Consider the following 17,776-nt stretch of genomic DNA (forward strand, 5'->3'; position numbering starts at 1 on the left):
GACTGGGACAATACTACTATTATAGGACAAGCCAAACAGAGAACAGCCAGGGAATTCCTAGAGGCATGGCACTCATCCACAGATTCAATCAATAAGCACATCGACCTGGACTCAATATACCGACCATTGCAACGGACAGCTGGAACTGACAACCGGAAGCGGCAGATACAAATGCCGGCAGATAAATGCCGGAGGAAACATCATAGAAGCGCTTCACAGGAGGCTCCCAAGCACTGAGGATGTCACCTAGACCGGGAACGAAACGTCTGCAACACAAATTCCCAGCTCGGCAAACAAAACCACAACAAAGAACTCAGTCATGAAGGTCACTATATTCTATTCATAGCTCAGAGGTTAGCACTGCTACCTCACAGCACCAGGGACCTGCGTTCGATTCCAGCCTCGGTTGACTGTCTGTGTGGAGTTTGCACATTCTCCCCCTGTCGGTGTGGGTTTCCTCCGGGTGCACTGGTTTCCTCCCACAGCCTAAAGATGTGCAGGTCAGGTGAATTGGCCATGCTAAATTGCCCATAGTGTTAGGTGCATTAGTCAGAGGGAATGGGTCTGGGTGGGTTACTCTTTGGAGGGTCGGTGTGGACTTGTTGGGCCGAAGGGCCTGTTTCCACACTGTAGGGAATCTAATTTAATCTATTAAGGGACTGCGTCATGAAGGGAGTCTTTGAGAGTTTACTACAAGTCCTGGGAGAGAGGATGGAATGAAAGGAGAAGATGAAGTAGATTTGAGGACAGAATCCAGATAACATTCCGACTGTCAGACTGAGGTAGTGCTGCAGGAACAGAGGCACCGTCTTTCTGAAGAAACATTGAAACTAGTCTTGTCTGCCCTCTCAGGAGGACGTAAAACACCCTGGCACTATTCTGTACGCTACTATTGTTCGCCTTAACATTTACCTCTCAGCTGACATTATTAATGCAGATGGAAATATAGAAACTAGGAACAGAAGTAGGCCATTCAGCCCTTTGAGTTTGTTCTCCCATTCAACAAGATCATGGCTGATCATCTAACTCAGTACTCTGTTCCCACTTCCTCCCCCAACCCTTTGATTTTGGCCAAGTTTAAAATCAAAACAGTAAGTGTTGGAGAAACTCGGCACGTCTGGTAGCATCTGTGGAGAGAAAAACAGAGCTAACGTTTCGAGTCCAATGTGACTCTCCTTTGGAACTAATCATTTGATCATTTATCTCGTTGTTATTTGTGAGACCTTGTTGTGATCAGATTGGCTGCCATGTACTACAACAGTGACAATATTTCAAAGAAAAGTGTTTCACTGGTGTTAAAGTGCTTAAAGATATCCTGAGGTCAGGGGTGCTCCATAAGTCCAACTAATTTCTCTTCTGTTGAAAGGATTGATTTTTCCTGTTGTACTTCTTTATATCATGAGCAGGGTCAAATCAGGCAAGGACACTTCACTGAATTGAAAGATTCATGATTATGTCACTGATTTATTTAACAGAAACCTAGAGTTGTTTACCTAAAGCCATCAGTTCAGTGAAATGGTCTAAAAATATATGTATATGTGTATTCAAACAATGACTTAACAAAACAAAATGGCAGGTACTGCTTTTGGTGAGTTTGCAGTTAAACCAAAAGCCAGACAGCACAAAATCCAAAAACCAGAACATACAAGCAATTTATTTGTGACTTCATAAAAGAACCTTGAAAGAAGCAATAAATTTTAGTTCATTTTTAATTTGCCATGTTTCCAATAGTCACTAATCTCCCCTGTGAGGTATGTCAGCTGCTTATTGAAGCTTGCAATATACCTGATATTGCCAAGCAATGAGGAGTTATGGAGGGTTTTGACAAGTGCAAGGGAAATATAGATCATAAGATTCATAACAAAGGAGAGGTTATTCATTTCTGTCCCTGATGCTTGTTCTTTTATATATTTCTACTTCAAATACTTATCCTACTCCCTTTGACTTTCAATAGCTCCAGTCTCTGCATCAAAAGCTATTTGTGGCAAACCATTTAACAGCTCTCGATCTGAAAAACGAACCAACTAATCCTGCCCTTCAATCTTCTGGATCACTGAGCAATGGAGAAAACAATCGTTCATTAGTTAATAACTCCAAATTCTGAAAACCTTTATTTGATCGTCTCATAACCAGGGGAATCAGCCACAATGTTGGAGCTTTCTTGCAAATTATGACCTTTTTCTGCTCAGTGCTCCATACTGAATGTATGCGGTAGCTTTTCTGAATCCCTCAGGATATATGCAATTACATAATAATGTTTTTAATGTAACTTTGACACTGGTCTAAAGACCTGATTACTCTGCTGGTTGGAATGTTTAATTCTGGCGAAGAATAAAAAGCACTAATTTCTATAGAGGCGTAAGCATTCCAAAATGCTTTACAACCAATTTTGAGGGTATCAATTGATACCAATTGATATTTCAATTGAAATATGATACCAATTTCACCATATCATTCTGTGGTGATATGGTGAAATGTCACACCCCTCCTGAAGAAAGGCTCATGCCCGAAACGTCGATTCTCCTGCTCCATGGATGCTGCCTGACCTGCTGCGCTTTTCCAGCAACACCTTTTCAGCTCTGATCTCCAGCATCTGCAGTCCTCACTTTCTCCTCCCTGGTGAAATGTCACAGCAATTCGAATAATGTTGTTTGAGGAGTAAATGTTTCACGTATTGGTCATGGTCCTTTGCTCTTCTGCACCATTCTCTAACCTACCATCACTTTTCTGCACCTTTCCAGTCACTTTTGATTATTGATATGACATTCCTTAATCCATTGTAGCACCCTTGTGCTATGCTCTAACACATTAGACATCTTCATATCCCATCAGCTCCCCATTGTAATGCACCAGTATTGGTACTTCCACCATTAAGTGCCATCCTGAATGTGGTGATAATGTAGCAAATCTATGACCCTTGTTTAGCTTTGACAGTATTTGGGGGTGGTGTTTCGTGCGTGACTAGAGCTATTTTAACTGCTTCAACTGTGGACCATCCCAGGGAAAGAATTTTGGTACAATTGAATATATAAGGCATTTATGCTTTAAGTTCTTGAAATGTATGTACCAATACTATTATAACAGCACCAGGTTTTCTGCAAATTCAGGGAGCAACTGTAAAAGGAAGATTAGGTACATTGGGTGATCTCAGCCAAAACTTAAAGCCAGGTATCTTTTGGCTGATCCATTTTCCACTCAACGCACTCAGTCAAAATCACTCCCTTGATATTTTTTGAGCCCTTTTCAATAACATTACAGCTTTCTAATTAAGTCAATCTGAAGGAGGATGAGCTCTTCCATGTTTAAAAGTAATTAAGCAAATTTGACACTGATTGGATTTTAATTGTGTTTTACATTATTTGTCGGCTCAGGTCCTTTGTGTTATGATTATTGTGGTAGTTGTATTCTCCTGGTTCAGTTTAGCATTTTGACGTGGTTAAGATTTTACTCTTTCATGTGGTACTGAAGCCAGATTTCCATTATATTTCAATCCTTTTTGCTTCATTTTATTTGAAGAATATTTCTGGTGATAGGCCTAACCATTCAGTCCAGGAAGGCTCTGGGTTCACTAGCTGGTGATTCCAAATCAATATCCTTGAAAATCAAAAAGGTGTATTTTTAGAACACGTTTCATGATTGCAGGATCATTCAAAATGCTTTACAACCAATTAAGTACCTTTGATGTGTAGCTATTGAGGCAATATACATAATATGACAACTGATTACTGCTCAGCAATGTCCTGCATGGTGACTCAGTGGTTAGCACTGCTGCCTCACAGCACCAGGCACCTGGCTTTAATTCTTGCCTCGCGTGACTGTCTGTGTGGGTTTACTCTGGGTGCTCTGGTTTCCGAACACAATCCAAGACTATGCAGGTCAGGTGAATTGGCCATGCGAAATTGCCCATAGTGTTCAGGGATGTGTAGGTTAGGTGCTTCATTCAGGGGAATGGGTTTGGGTGGGTTACTCTTTGGAGGGTTAGTGTGAACTTGTTGGGCCGAAGGACCTGTTTCCACACTGTAGGGATTCTGTGATTATGCTCTATTTTGGTGGTGTTTGTTGAGGGATAAATGTTGGCTCGGACACTAGGGATAATTTTCCAGCCCTTCTTCAAAAAGGTGCTGTTGTATTCTTTTGCATTCACATGAGAAAGCAACCAGGATCTCAGTTTAATGTCACATATGAAGGACGTCATTTCCAATAGGACACTCAAGTACTGCACTGGAACACCACGGTCAAGTTTCTCCCTTGGGACTTAAACCACAACGTTTTGACTCAGAGGTAAGAGTGCTCCTATTGAGCCATGGTTGACCCTAGCATTGCATGAAGAGCCCAGCAAGTGATAACAGAATTGGTACTCTAAGTTGATTACACTGCTAAGAATTGCTGATCAGAGACAAAACTAGGAAATGGCATTTAAAAAAAAATAAGTTTGTACAATAAAAAGCTATCTAGAGGAGAGGAGGGATGAACATTTGAAAGAGTATAGCAACAACAACAACAATAAATTGCATTTATAAAGCATCTGCACGTTTTTGGACTGTGGGAGGAAACCGGAGCACCCGGAGGAAACCCACACAGACAGTTGCCCGAGATGGGAATTGAACGCGGGTCTCTGGCACTGTGAGGCAGCAGTGCTAACCACTGTGCCACCGTGCAGCCCATGGCAGATAGTGGAATTTTAATTCAATAAAAATCTGGAATTAAGAGACTAATGATAACCATGAATCCATTATCGATTGTAGGAAAAGCCAGTCTGACGTCTTTTGTGGAAAGTGCAATCCTTGCTTGTCTGGCCTGCATGTGACTCCAGACTTTCAGCAATGTGATTACCTTTTAACTGCTTTCTGGGTAATTACAGATGGGTAATAAATTCTAGCACAGCCAGCGATGCCCTCATTGTGAATAAATAAAGAAGACCAGTGACAAATTTCTTAGCCAATGACTTAAGGCCGAACCTTATCATTTTCTGGCAGAGTAAATTTTCATCAAGTTTCATGGAAGTTTCCCTCCATGAGGCCTAGTGAGTTTTCTCACACTATCATCCTCAGAAAGCTCCTCGCCCTGATGGTAGGCTGATTCTCCCTTTGGCTGTAATTTACACTCAATGGATGATTCCTGCACCAGATAGGATCCACTGGAACTGCATGTCAATAAATGCTGTTTGGCTTGAAGTGACTCTATCATTCATTTAGAATGAATTCAGAAGGTATTCCTCCTTCTGAGTGGCCTAAAAAAAAGCTCCTCAAAAAACTGCTCCCATACTCCCAGTTCATCAGTAACCATCCCATCCCACATGCGTGGATTATGTGACACTTTCTATTTGCAGTGTACTATCAGACCCAGCCAGACTGATCTAAGCAACAGGTTCTCGCCTTTAGTAGGTTTATCATCCACCCCACCATGGCTCTGAGTAAAGAATAGACCTGTATTAGATCTCCTCTCGGCCCCAGAGGGTTGTATAACAGAGTGGGGTCACAGTAGATAGACTTTGTCTCACAGAAACCATTCCCATAAGCTATCTGGACTCTCAAACACAGCAGGAACATGTGACTTAATCAGAATATAGACAAGTGGCAGCTCCCAGGATATTGAGCACAAGCCATCTAGGAACTGGAACCGGTGATCACAGATCTTTTGCATGTTAATGAAATGGAATCCTTTCCTGTTAAGGAACTCAGTTGTGTTATGATATGGGCATATCAATGTCTATTGCACCCTGCACATCGGGAAAGCCAGCTGTGTGGCTGAATCTTACTGTTTGGTCTGTAAAACTGACCTCAACATGAGGAAACAAGATTACCTGGTGTGATCTGTCACAAATGGCACAGTTGCAGTCTTAATACATTTGGGGTGAACAATTGACAGATCCCACACAGTGACCCAGCAGTTACTGGCAAGGCGCCAGTTGCATAAATGCTCAAAACAGGTAAGACATTGATGGTCCCTGGTATAGTATGGACAGTCACAGGTCTCACTCCAGCAGTTGGCATAGTTCTGTGACAATGGATCATGGAAGCCTATTCCTGCATCAGCTTTGAACCTCACTCATTCTGAGGAAATGGCATTCAGGACAATAACGTCTGACCCTCCGGTACCTTTTGCACATCCTGAGGTGAGCTTCAGCTGTGAACTCTCAGTGTGGAGGCTGTTCAGCAGCTGCTGGAGGTTGCTGCTAGCCCTGGCATCACTGGCACATAGGTCCCATTTCCGTTTCTCTATACCTTCATGACACTGCAGCAACTGCAAAGGTGACCACAGCTGTGACTGGATCCATCAGACCTGGGTGCAATGACCCTGTTTGGGGAGCTGAAGAAATTGAACCAGGTCCTTGGTAAGGTGTGCACTCTGTATTCACATCATGCACAAATGACAGCTTTACATATTCCACCATTCAGTGGGACTTGGGCCATTTAAAAAAGGAGAGCCATGTGATTCCTCATGTTGGCACTTTGACAATTAACTTTATTCCAGTAGATGCACCAACAGCCATGTGACAAAGGGAAAGTAGACAAGGGTGTTCCATGTGGACAGAACCCTTCTCTCAGCCTCACACCACCCATGGAAGGTATCATTGCATAATAGAGAATCTTGCATTATACCCACAGTTCAGGTGGGGAGGAATTTGGTTCAGGCTCCCTGTTCACCAGGTGGTTGTGTCCACTGGTGCTTCTTTTAATGCTGCCTGTAATTACCTCTACGTCATAGACAGGTCAACTCTCAATTTGCAACCACCAGTGATGTGGTCACCATTGCCTGTGACCACAGTTTTCAACCGTCAGAGTTGTCACATGCTAGGCATTGCACACCTTGGTGAGATGACTGTACATGATTGCAACATGCTCTCTGCAAGGGCATGAATGAAGGAGTTGCCCCTTGAGAGGCCTCCTGTCAGTCAGACGTGAAGCTCACATTTTTGGTCAGCAGACAGACACTGACTCCATCCACTGCATGCATTATCACAGCTGTTTTCCAACCATTGATGTTCATTTGGAAGGCAACTCAGATCCTGCTCGATCCCATGTGTACCTCGCTCAGACTGGGTTTTGGAGTTGATCCAGTAAACCTCTATACCTCTTTCAGTCCAATACTCCCTGAACAGCCCATCTTGACCAAACCTCATATATTCCTATCCCACCACCTTGAACCATAACTCCAGCTGTCATTCTTATCCCCTGAGTGTTGTCACCCTGACCATGGACCACTCCCTAGTCTGTCATGAAATGGAATTCCTGATCCAGACTGACCCAAGTGGGCACATGACCGTGCCCAAACCCCTGGATTGATTGCGGACCGTGTGTACTGGGAGATCCCTGATTGACAGCAGCCCCTCTTGCATTATTGATAACTATTCCCCTTCAACTTTGAGACATGGCCATTTCATTGAAGTGCAGGCTGGCATGTGCTGTAAGTATGATATTTACTGAGCATTATGCTACTTAGTCACATGTCCACCTCCTGATTGATGGCTACCGACCAGCATGAGAAGCTGCCTGGTTTTTGTCTTTGTGATAAACTATAATGTAAGATGTACTGTGAACTTTTAAAGAATGGCTGAAGCAGCAAAATACTAAAAAGCAAGGCTAGGCAGAAATACTGTGAAATTCCAGGTAGGCGCTAACAGAGCGGACATGAAAAATACGTGAACAGTTTTGTTCAGTCTGTGTACTGGGAGCCTATCCATGTGCCCAGTATCCTTGCAGCCACATTCCAATGCTAGTTGTCCCCAGGTACAGCAGGTAGTGCTGAAGCATGTGGAGGTGGATCAGAGATGTGCCATGATGGTGTGAAGAGGCCGTCACATGTTGGATGCCAGTGTCAGTGGATGTGGGTAAATGCAGCTGCTGCCTGGAGCATACCCTGAGACACATCGAGGTGCCCAGTATCCAAAATGGAGGTCCGGAGGACCAAGCAGTCAGCTCCAGTCACTGTGACTCTCATGCCTGGAATTGTCACTGTATAGTTTGTGTGTGTGGGAGAATAGAATTAATATAAATAAGGTAATATTAAGTAATAATGAGCATGATGATGAGCATTAATAAGCCTTTCATGCTTGCTAGTGAGATTTTAGTCTTAGCATCTGGAACGTAGTGGGAAAATATGATTTGTTTTTCCCGACAACAGAAAGGCCTTTCTTGACTTCACACACAATGTCCTTAAATTTTATACCATAGCCACCGTCATTTGGGGCATGGGAAGATTCTGCCTTTGTGATTTAAAGAAGGAAGAATAAGCACAAAGGCAGAGAGACTAATGAATGGAATCTTAGGGCTCAGAACTTAGGCAGCTATCTACCACCAGTATTGGGGCAAAGTGAGTCAGTGGTGAATAAGAAGTCAGCATTAAAGGAGTGTTGAGATCTGAGAGCATGGTAGGCTGCAGGAAGTCATAGAGAACACTGAGGCTATGGATATAGTAACTATTTTATCTTCTCATTCACACTCCTGAAATTACAGGTAGGAAATCAATTCTTTGCACCTCTTCGTGTAGTGACTGGTTACAGCGTGGTGCATATTCTTGGAGTGGGGCATAAGAGAGTCAACAAAATGGTACCAGTGATGAGAAACTTCTGTAAATAGAGAAACTGGGGTTGCTCTTCTTAAAGAAAGGGGTGGTTTAATGAATGTGGTCAAAGTCATGAAGGAATTTCATAGAATAAACGAGAAGAACTTGTTTCCACAGGACCAGTGGAGTGAGGGGTTAATGGTGGTATAGGGAGATGAGAGGAAGTTCTTTATGCAGTAAGTTGAGGGTACTTCCTAAAAAGGTCTGAAACAAATTCAACAGCATCGTTCGACCTTGGCTATTCACCCTGCCCATGCCCCTCACAGTTTTATAAGTCTTTATAAGGTCACCTCTCAGCCTCCAATGCTTCAGGGAAGAAAAACACCAGCCTATTCAGCCTCTCTCTGTAACTCCAGTCCCAACAATTTCCTTACATATCTTTTCTGCACTCTCTCAAGTTTAACGCCATCCTCCCTATAGAAAGACAACCAGAATTATATGTAAAATACTAAAAGTGGATTCACCAATGACCTTGGATAACTCTTTCAAAGAAAGGACAAACACACGATGGGTAGAATATTGAATGATGTCTTGTTCTAAATATCCCAGCCAGTATGGTGGCATATAGTGGCTCAGTGGTTAGCACTGCTACCTCACAGCACCAGGGACTTGGGTTCAATCCCAGCCTTGGGTGACTGTCTCTGTGGAGTTTGTAGATTCTCCCTATATCTATGTGTGTTTCCTCCCACAGTCCAAAGGTGTGCACATCTGGAGAATTGGCCATGCTAAATTGCCCAAAGTGAAAGGTGCATCAGTCAGAGGGAAATGGGTCTGGGTGGGTTACTCTTCGGAGGGTTGGTATGGGCTTGTTGGACCAAATGACTTGTTTCTACACTGTAGGGAATCTAATCTAATCAGTAGCTCAAGTGACTGCCATGTGTCTTATAGTTGTGGTGAGCTTGGACTATCAATATTCAATTTCCATCATTTGATTTTAATACCTGAGACTTGCATGAACAAAACAAAAGTTTAAAAAAGGATGATGCCAACCAAAACTGGCTTCTGTCAAGCTCAGGCAAGTTGCATGGAATATACAAACACCTACTGCCTCAGAATTACCATTTTTAATTAAGAAGTATGGAAACTCAGTGAGGTGCCGGGCAATTCAAATGTCTTGTTTTACTCACATTTGTCAGATAACTTCACAAATTGAAGGCAAAAGGTTACCTGCCGAGCATTCAGTTTGGAAAAGAGAACAAAGCTAGACTCGGAATATAAAAAGGAATCTTATTTCAGTAGCTTGAAATAAGCAATGTAAGATTTTAAGGAAAATAGAGAACAGACATCATGTGGTCAGGCTTTGAAGTTATGGAATTTAATATTGAGACCTAGAGGCTGTAAGGTTCCTAAGTATAAAATGAAGCATCAAATTTGCATTATGTTTCATTGGAACATTGCAGCAGGACCAGACAGAAATACTAATGTGAGAATAAGGTAGTTTATCGAAATAATGAACAAATGGAAAGTCCAGGTTATTCCTACAGACAGAGTAGAGGTGTCCCACAAAGCGATCACCAAGTCTGTGTTTGGTCTTGTCAATGTAAAGGTGACTGTCTTGGGAGCACTGAATACAATAGACTACATTGAAAGATAGACATGCAAAATATCGCTTCATTTGGAAGGACCATGGATAGTGAGAAGGTAGAAGGTGATTTGGCAAGTGTTACATCTTCTGTGATTGCATAAAAAGTGCCATGGGGGAGTGTGAAAGTATTAGGAGTGATGGAGTTGGACCAGAGTATCAGGGAAGGAATAGTCTTTGCAGAATGCTGAGAGTGGAGTGGAGGGGAAGACATGTTTGCTAGTGGTATCCTGCTGGAGATGAGGATGATGCTTCAAATATACCTCACAGCAGCAGGGACCTAGGTTTGATTCCAGTCTTGGGTGATTGTCTGTGTGTATTTGCATGTTCTACCTATATCTGTGTGGGTTCCCACCAGGTGCTCTAGTTTCTTCCCACTGTCCAAAGATGTGCAGGTTAGGTGCATCGGCCAAGCTAAGCTGCCGCCTAGTGTCCAGGGATGTACAGGCTAGCTGAATTAGCCATGGTAAATGCGGAGTTACAGAGACAGTATAGGGGCTTTAGGTCTAGGTAGGATGCCCTTTGGAGAGTCGGTATAGATTTGATGGGTCAAATATCCTGCTTCCATACTGCAGGGATTCTATTCAACATGGAAAACTCATGTCTCTCAATTGAAATCTCAGGGAACACATGCCAGTGAAAAAAACGAAATAAAAAATCCACCGCTGAATGATAAGTCAAAGGTATGTGCAGGCGTTGATACCCCTGAGGGAACAGAGCTGAACTAAGATGCTGGGATTCAGGTTCACACTCACAATTCCGTGATTATAAAACTGCAACAAAATAGTTTCACCTTTCCACTTAGTTCTTGCTCCACCCCTCTCCAACCTTCTTTGTAAGCCTACGTTTTGTGTGCATGTTTTTTTGTTGCATTTTATTACTTTTGTTTAGGTCATAAAACTCTATTCTCCTTAATGGAAGAAGACATTGGAATTGGCTTTCCTTTGCTTTTGGTCAAGTTTAATTGAAGTGCAATAGTGAAATGTTAAAAAGGAAAATATAAGGAGATAATTGTTATGATTAACTGAGGGCATGATTAAAAAAGGGAGCTCTGACCCCTCCTCAGTTGGTTTTATTATTGAGCTTGTATGAACTTTTGATTAAGAACTGCAGGGTAGTTTTCACAGCAAGAATTGGTCTATCAGAAATATGGTTGCTCTGTGTGGAGATGGAGAGAAAATGAGGTGGAAAGCCTGCTAAAAGTTGCCATACTGACAGGTCTATGTCTCCAATTCTGGCCTACGCGCAAAGGCTTTGAAGCCTACAACTGGGTGATGGGTTGTGTCTTCGCCACAGTTTCTGAGGAACACATTGAGAGGGCTTGCTGTCAGGGGTTTCGCTTTATTCTGCAAGAACCTAGTTTTGAAATTGAAGCATTGCCAGTGATTGACAAGGTGCAATATTAAAAACTGAAGGTGGAATAAGAATGAAAATGATGATAACATAAATTTAAAATGCTCTAAAAAATGACATATGAGCCTTAAAAAATAATGACTCCGCATGACTAAATGTGAATGTTATTTTAATATAAAATGATTGTGGCAATATTCAAAAATGAAAGCTTTTTTATTGGAATTTATAGAAACAACTAATCTTCAGTAATCACGTGGCTGCTTTAAGGGGTTAGAATGTGAAAATTTCTAATTTGTTAAAACAAATAATGTCTATACATTTTTGTTTAGAGATCTAGAGAAGGTAAAGGTGAAGTTGGTTGTAAAGAGATTCTTATAGAGCATGAAGAAACCAGCTGGGCTGAATAATCTGTTTCTGTGCTGTGCATTGTATGTAGCTCTATCAATAAATAAATGCAGATGGAATCTAGATGCACTGCATTCTGAAGTCAGATCTGTTACTGATCCTGAGCTATACAATAACTTTAGGTGTGTTGCCCTAACACTTTTTTCATGTGTATGTTACACATAACATTGAACTTGGAGGTTTGATTTCCCCACTTCTAATCTGGTTTACCTGAAATGCCTGATGATTGAAAGATAATTACCAAAAGGAAAAATAAATGTCAACATAGCCAGAGGTGGAGTGATTTCTGATAATACGAGTTGTAATGATCTGGAAGGCATTGTCTGGTGGGGGCTGTATGCAGAATCAATAATACATTTGAAAAGGGAATTTTGAATTGGAAATTGGGCAAGGGAATGGGACTCATTGGATAGTCTGTTAAAGAGCCAGCAGAGAGGTGATGGGCCAGTTAGCCTTCCTCTGTTCTGTGAGATTCTATAATTTCTGAATATCCTGCCACAGGCATGCAGCAATAAACCATTGCTGATTCTCATTAAAAAAAAATCTGATTCAGTAATATCCTTCAGGAAACGAGAACTGCTGTCCTTGCATGGTCTGGCTTATATCTGACTCCAGAGCCATGGCAATATGATTGACTTTTAACTGCCCTCTGAAATGACCTTGCAAGCCTTGCAGTTCTATCAACCACTAAAGTTCATAAGTTCATAAGATATTGGAGCAGAATTGGGCCATTCGGCCCATCAAGTCTGCTTTCCCATTCGATCATGGCAGATATGCAAAGCAAGGGAACGTAACCATGTTCCCATGAACCATCATTGATTTCACCTCATTAATATCCTGTGGTTAACTTTCACCTGAAACTAAACTGGCCTAGGCATCAAAGTACAATGGTTCTAAGGACAGGTCAGAGGTTAGGAATCTTACAGCAAGTAAATAATCTCCTGACTCCCCAATGCCCATCTACCGCCTCCTAGGCATACGTCAAGAGTTCAATGGACTAAGTCCCACTTGCCTGGATGAGTAAGCCTCAGCAATGCTCAAGAATCTTGACACCATCAAGGACAAAATATCTCACTTGATTGGTACCACATCCACAAACATTTAGATCAACCATCATTGATGCTCAGTCATAGCAGTGTGAACTGAGATGCACCGCAGAAATTTCCCAAGGCTCCTTAGGTAGTACCTTCCAGACCCAATAGGAGCAAGAGTGACAGGGTAGTTGTTATGGGGGCTTTAACTTTCTAAATATTGAGTGGGAATATTATAGTTCAGGCACGGTGGCTCAGTGGTTAGCACTGCTGCCTCACAGCACCAGGGACCTGGGTTCAATTCCCGCCTTGGGAGAGTGTCTGTGTGGAGATTGCACATTCTCCCTGTGTCTGTATGGATTTCCTCCGGGTGCTCCGGTTTCCTCCCACAGTCCAAAGATGTGCAGCTCAGGTGAATTGGCCATGCTAAATTGCCCATAGTGTTAGGTGCATTAGTCAGGGGGAATGGGTCCAGGTGGGTTATTCTTCGGAGGGTCAGTGTGGACTTGTTGGGCCGAAGGGCCTGTTTCCATACTGTAAGAAATCTAATCTAACCGACATCTAAAACAATCCTCTTTAGATGGGTCCAATGTGGGCAGGAGGGTTTCCTGTCATAGTATGTAGACAGGCTGACAAGGGGGGGAGGCCACATTAGGTTTGGTACTGGGTATTGAACCTGGCCAGTTGTTAGATTTGGAGGTAGGTGAGCACTTTGGTGATAGTGACCAGAATTCGGTTATGTTTACTTTAGTGATGGAAAGAGATAGGTATATACCGCAGGGCAAGAGGTATAGCTGGGGGAAAGCAATTACGGTGCGATTAGGCAAGACTTAGGATGAATAGGATGTGGAAGGAAACTGCAGGGGATGGGCACAGTTGAAATATGGAGCTTATTCAAGGGCCAGCTACTGTGGGTCCTTGATAAGTATGTGCCAGTCACACAGGGAAGAAGCTGTCGAGCACGGGAGCCTTGGTTTACTAAAGAAGTTGAATCTCTTGTCAAGAGGAAGAAGTCTTATGTTAGGATGAGATGTGAAGGCGCAGGTGTTTGAGAGTTCCAAGTTAGCCAGGAAAGATCTCAAGAGAGAGCTAAGAGCCAGGACGGGACATGAGAACTCATTGGCCGATGGGATCAAGGAAAACCCTAAGGCTTTCTATAGGTATTTCAGGAATAAAAGAATGACTAGAGTAAGATTAGGGTCAATCAAGCATTGTAGTGGGAAGTTGTGCGTGGAGTCAGAGGGGATAGGGGAAATGCTAATGAACACTTTTCATCAGTATTCACATGAGAAAAAGACAATGTTGTCGTGGATAATATTGAGATACAGGCTACGAGACTAGATGGGATTGAAGTTCACAAGGTGGAGATGTTAGCAATTCTGGAAAGTGTGAAAATAGACAAGTCTCCTAGGCCCAGATGGGATTTATTCTAGGATTCTCTGGGAAGCCAGGGAGGAGATTGTCGAGTCTTTGGCTTTCATCTTTATGTTGTCATTGTCTACAGAAATAATGCCAGATGACTGGAGGATAGCATATGTTATTCCCTTGTTCAAGAAGGGGAATAGAGACACACTGGAAATTATAGACCTATGAGCCTTATTTCAGTTGTGGGTAAAGTGTTGGAAAGGGTAATAAGAGATAGGATTGATAATAATCTAGAAAGGAATATGTTGATTTGGGAATGTCAACATGGTTTTGTGAAGGGTAGGTCATGCCTCCCAAACCTTATTGAGTTCTTTGAGAAGGAGACTAAACAAGTGGATGAGGGTAAAGCAGTTGGTGTGGTGTATAAGGACTTCAGTAAGGCTTTTGATAAGGTTCCCCATGGTAGGCTATTGCACAAAAAAAAGAGGCATGGGATTGAGGGTGATTTAGCGGTTTGGATCAGATATTGGCTAGCTGAAAGAAGACAGAGGGTGGTAGTTGATGAGAAATATTCACCCTGGAGTTCAGTTACTAGTGGAGTACCGCAAGGATCTGTTTTGGGTCCACTGTTGTTTGTCGCTTTTATAAATGATCTGGATGAGGGCATAGAAGGATAGGTTAGTAAATTTGTGGATGACACTAACATTGGTAGAGTTTTCAAAAATGATGAAGGATTTTATAAGTTACAGAGAAAGATGGATAAGCTGCAGAACTGGGCTGAGAAGTGGCAAATGGATTTTAATGTGGATAAGTATGAGTAATTCATTTTGGAATGAGTAACAGGAATGCAGAGTACTGGGCTAATGGTAAAATTCTTGGCAGTATAGATGAGCAGAGAGATCTCAGTGTTCAGGTACATAGATCCTTGAAAGTTGCCACCCAGGTTGGTAGGGTTGTTAGGGGAGGCATATGGTATGTTAACTTTTATTGGTAGAGGGATTGGGTTTCGGAACGATGAGGTCATGCTGCAGCTGTGCAAAACTCTGGTGCGGCCACATTTGGAGTATTGTGTACAGTTCTGCTCACCACATAGGATGTGGAAGCTATGGAAAGGGTTCAGAGGAGATTTATTAAGATGTTGCTTGGTGTGGAGGGAAGGTCTTACGAGGAAAGGCTGAGGCTGTTTTTGTTAGAGAGATGAAGGTTGAGAAGTGACTTGAGACAAATAAGATCGTCAGAGCGTTAGATAGGTTGGACAGTGACAGCATTTTTCCTTGGATAGTGATGGCTAGCACGAGGGGACATAACTTTAAATTGAGGGGTGATAGATATAGGACAGATGTCAGAGGTAGTTTCTTTACTCTTAGAGTAGTAGGGGTGTAGAATGTACTGTCTGCAATAGTAGTAGATTCGGCAAGTTTAAGGGCATTTAAATGGTCATTGGATAGGCATATGGACGAGAATGGAATAGCATAGGTTAGGTAGGCTTCAGATTGGTTTCACAGGATGGCGTAATATTGAAGGCTGAAGGGCCTGTACTATGCTGTAATGTTCTATGTTCTATAAACCCATTTCCAAAACCTTCTAGAAGGGCAAAGGCAGCAGATACATGGGAATACTACCAGTTGAATGTTTCCCTCCAAGTCACTCATCATCCTGGCTTCGGAAATATATCACTGTTCCTTCTGGGTTTGGATCCTGAAACTTCCTCTCCAATGTCATTGTGGGTGATCCTGCACTAAATGGACTACAGTGATTCAAGAAAGCTTCTTACCAGCATCTTCTCCACGTAGCTCAGGTTAGGAAATAAATGCTGGACCAGCTAGTGTTGCCCAATTCCAAATAATGAAATTTAAAAGAACATGAAGGATGACCCTGAGAAAGGTTTGTGAGGCTGACTAAGGATTAGCACCTTCAAGCACCAAATGTGAAAATGGAGGAAAGAAGATAGCACGAATCCAGACACCAACTGCGGACATCACTTCACGCAGGAGACCTGGTTAGTCTGGTGGATCATTTTTGGGGAAGACATTAATGTTGTGGCCATGTCACAGGTCTGCTAATCCAGACTCCTGAATAATGCTCTGTGAATGTGAGTTCAAATTCCATGGCAGCTGCTGATGGCTTGAACTCTGTTGATAAATAAGTCTGGAAATGAAAACTGACTTCAGTAACAGGTACCATGAAACAATAAGATTGTTGTAAACACTCATCTTATTCAGTCACACCCTTGAGGGAAGGAAATCTGCCACTCCTTACCTGGTCTGACCTACAAGTGACTCCAAACCCATAGAAATGCAATTGACTCTTAATTTCCCTTTGAAAACATCTAGCAAGCCATTCACTTCAAGGTAATTATTAATGCCCAATAAATGCTGGCCTTACCAATTAAGCCCAAATACCATGAAAAGGATGAACAAAATATCCTCCCCTCCCCACGTTTTGCCTGGAAATATCATAATCCTTTTATCAGGAGATTCTGCTGTAAGTTCGGTAATGAGTTCTGTTTGCATAAATTCATAAATGTTCTTGAGTAGACTCTGTGGACTGTTTGTTTTGGTATGCGCTATTTAAATTGACTCAATTGGTTGACTATACAGACTTTGTTAAAAATCACACAACACCAGGTTATAATCCAACAGGTTTATTTGGAAGCACTAGCTTTCAGAGCCCTGCCTCTTCATCAGGTGGTTGTGGAACAGGACCATAAGACACAGAATGTATAACCCTTTTGCTTTAATTCTGTGTCTTGTGGTCCTGTTCCACAACCACCTGATGAAGAGGCAGGGCCTTGAAAACTAGTGCTTCCAAATAAACCTGTTGGACTATAACCTGGTGTTGTGTGATTTTTAACTTGCTCACTCCAGTCCAACACCGGCACCTCCAAATCATGACAGTACAGACTTTGTTGCTGATAAATGGATTTCTTGCTATATGACACATGCCACCTCCTATACATGTGCCTTTATTTAGAATTATCAATGCAATCTCAGTATGTGATCGAGAAATTAGCCTGAACCAGGAGGCCAGAAGACCGATGGAAATGGGCTCTTGGCAATATCACTGTTCAAGTTGGAGTTGCTGGCAATGTTTCCATGGCAATGTCTCACCCAAGTGGAGAGCTTGATATTGAGAAGCCTGCTTTGGTAGGAGTGAATGTCAGAGAATTGAGGATTGGAATGATCGTCAATCCTATGGGAGATAGAGGAGTGCTTCTGGGCTCCACAAGATGGGTTCTTCAAGGCAAAAAATGCTTGTAATCCCTGACCCGTTGATGGTGCTTGAAGGGTGTCACTGAAAAGCAGCTAAAGACCAACACTGGGAAAATGCTCAACAAAGCCATAAGGTTGTTGTGAGGTCTCTATTTTATGTACCTAAAGGAGGGGTCTAACACCTCAGAATACACTCCAATACACTCCAGAAGAATGGGTGCTATTTATGCCAATTCGACCCCATTCGCTCAGCACACACTTCC

Source organism: Chiloscyllium plagiosum, chromosome 27 (genome assembly GCF_004010195.1).
Source record: "Chiloscyllium plagiosum isolate BGI_BamShark_2017 chromosome 27, ASM401019v2, whole genome shotgun sequence".
In the NCBI taxonomy this organism is placed as follows: Eukaryota; Metazoa; Chordata; class Chondrichthyes; order Orectolobiformes; family Hemiscylliidae; genus Chiloscyllium; species Chiloscyllium plagiosum.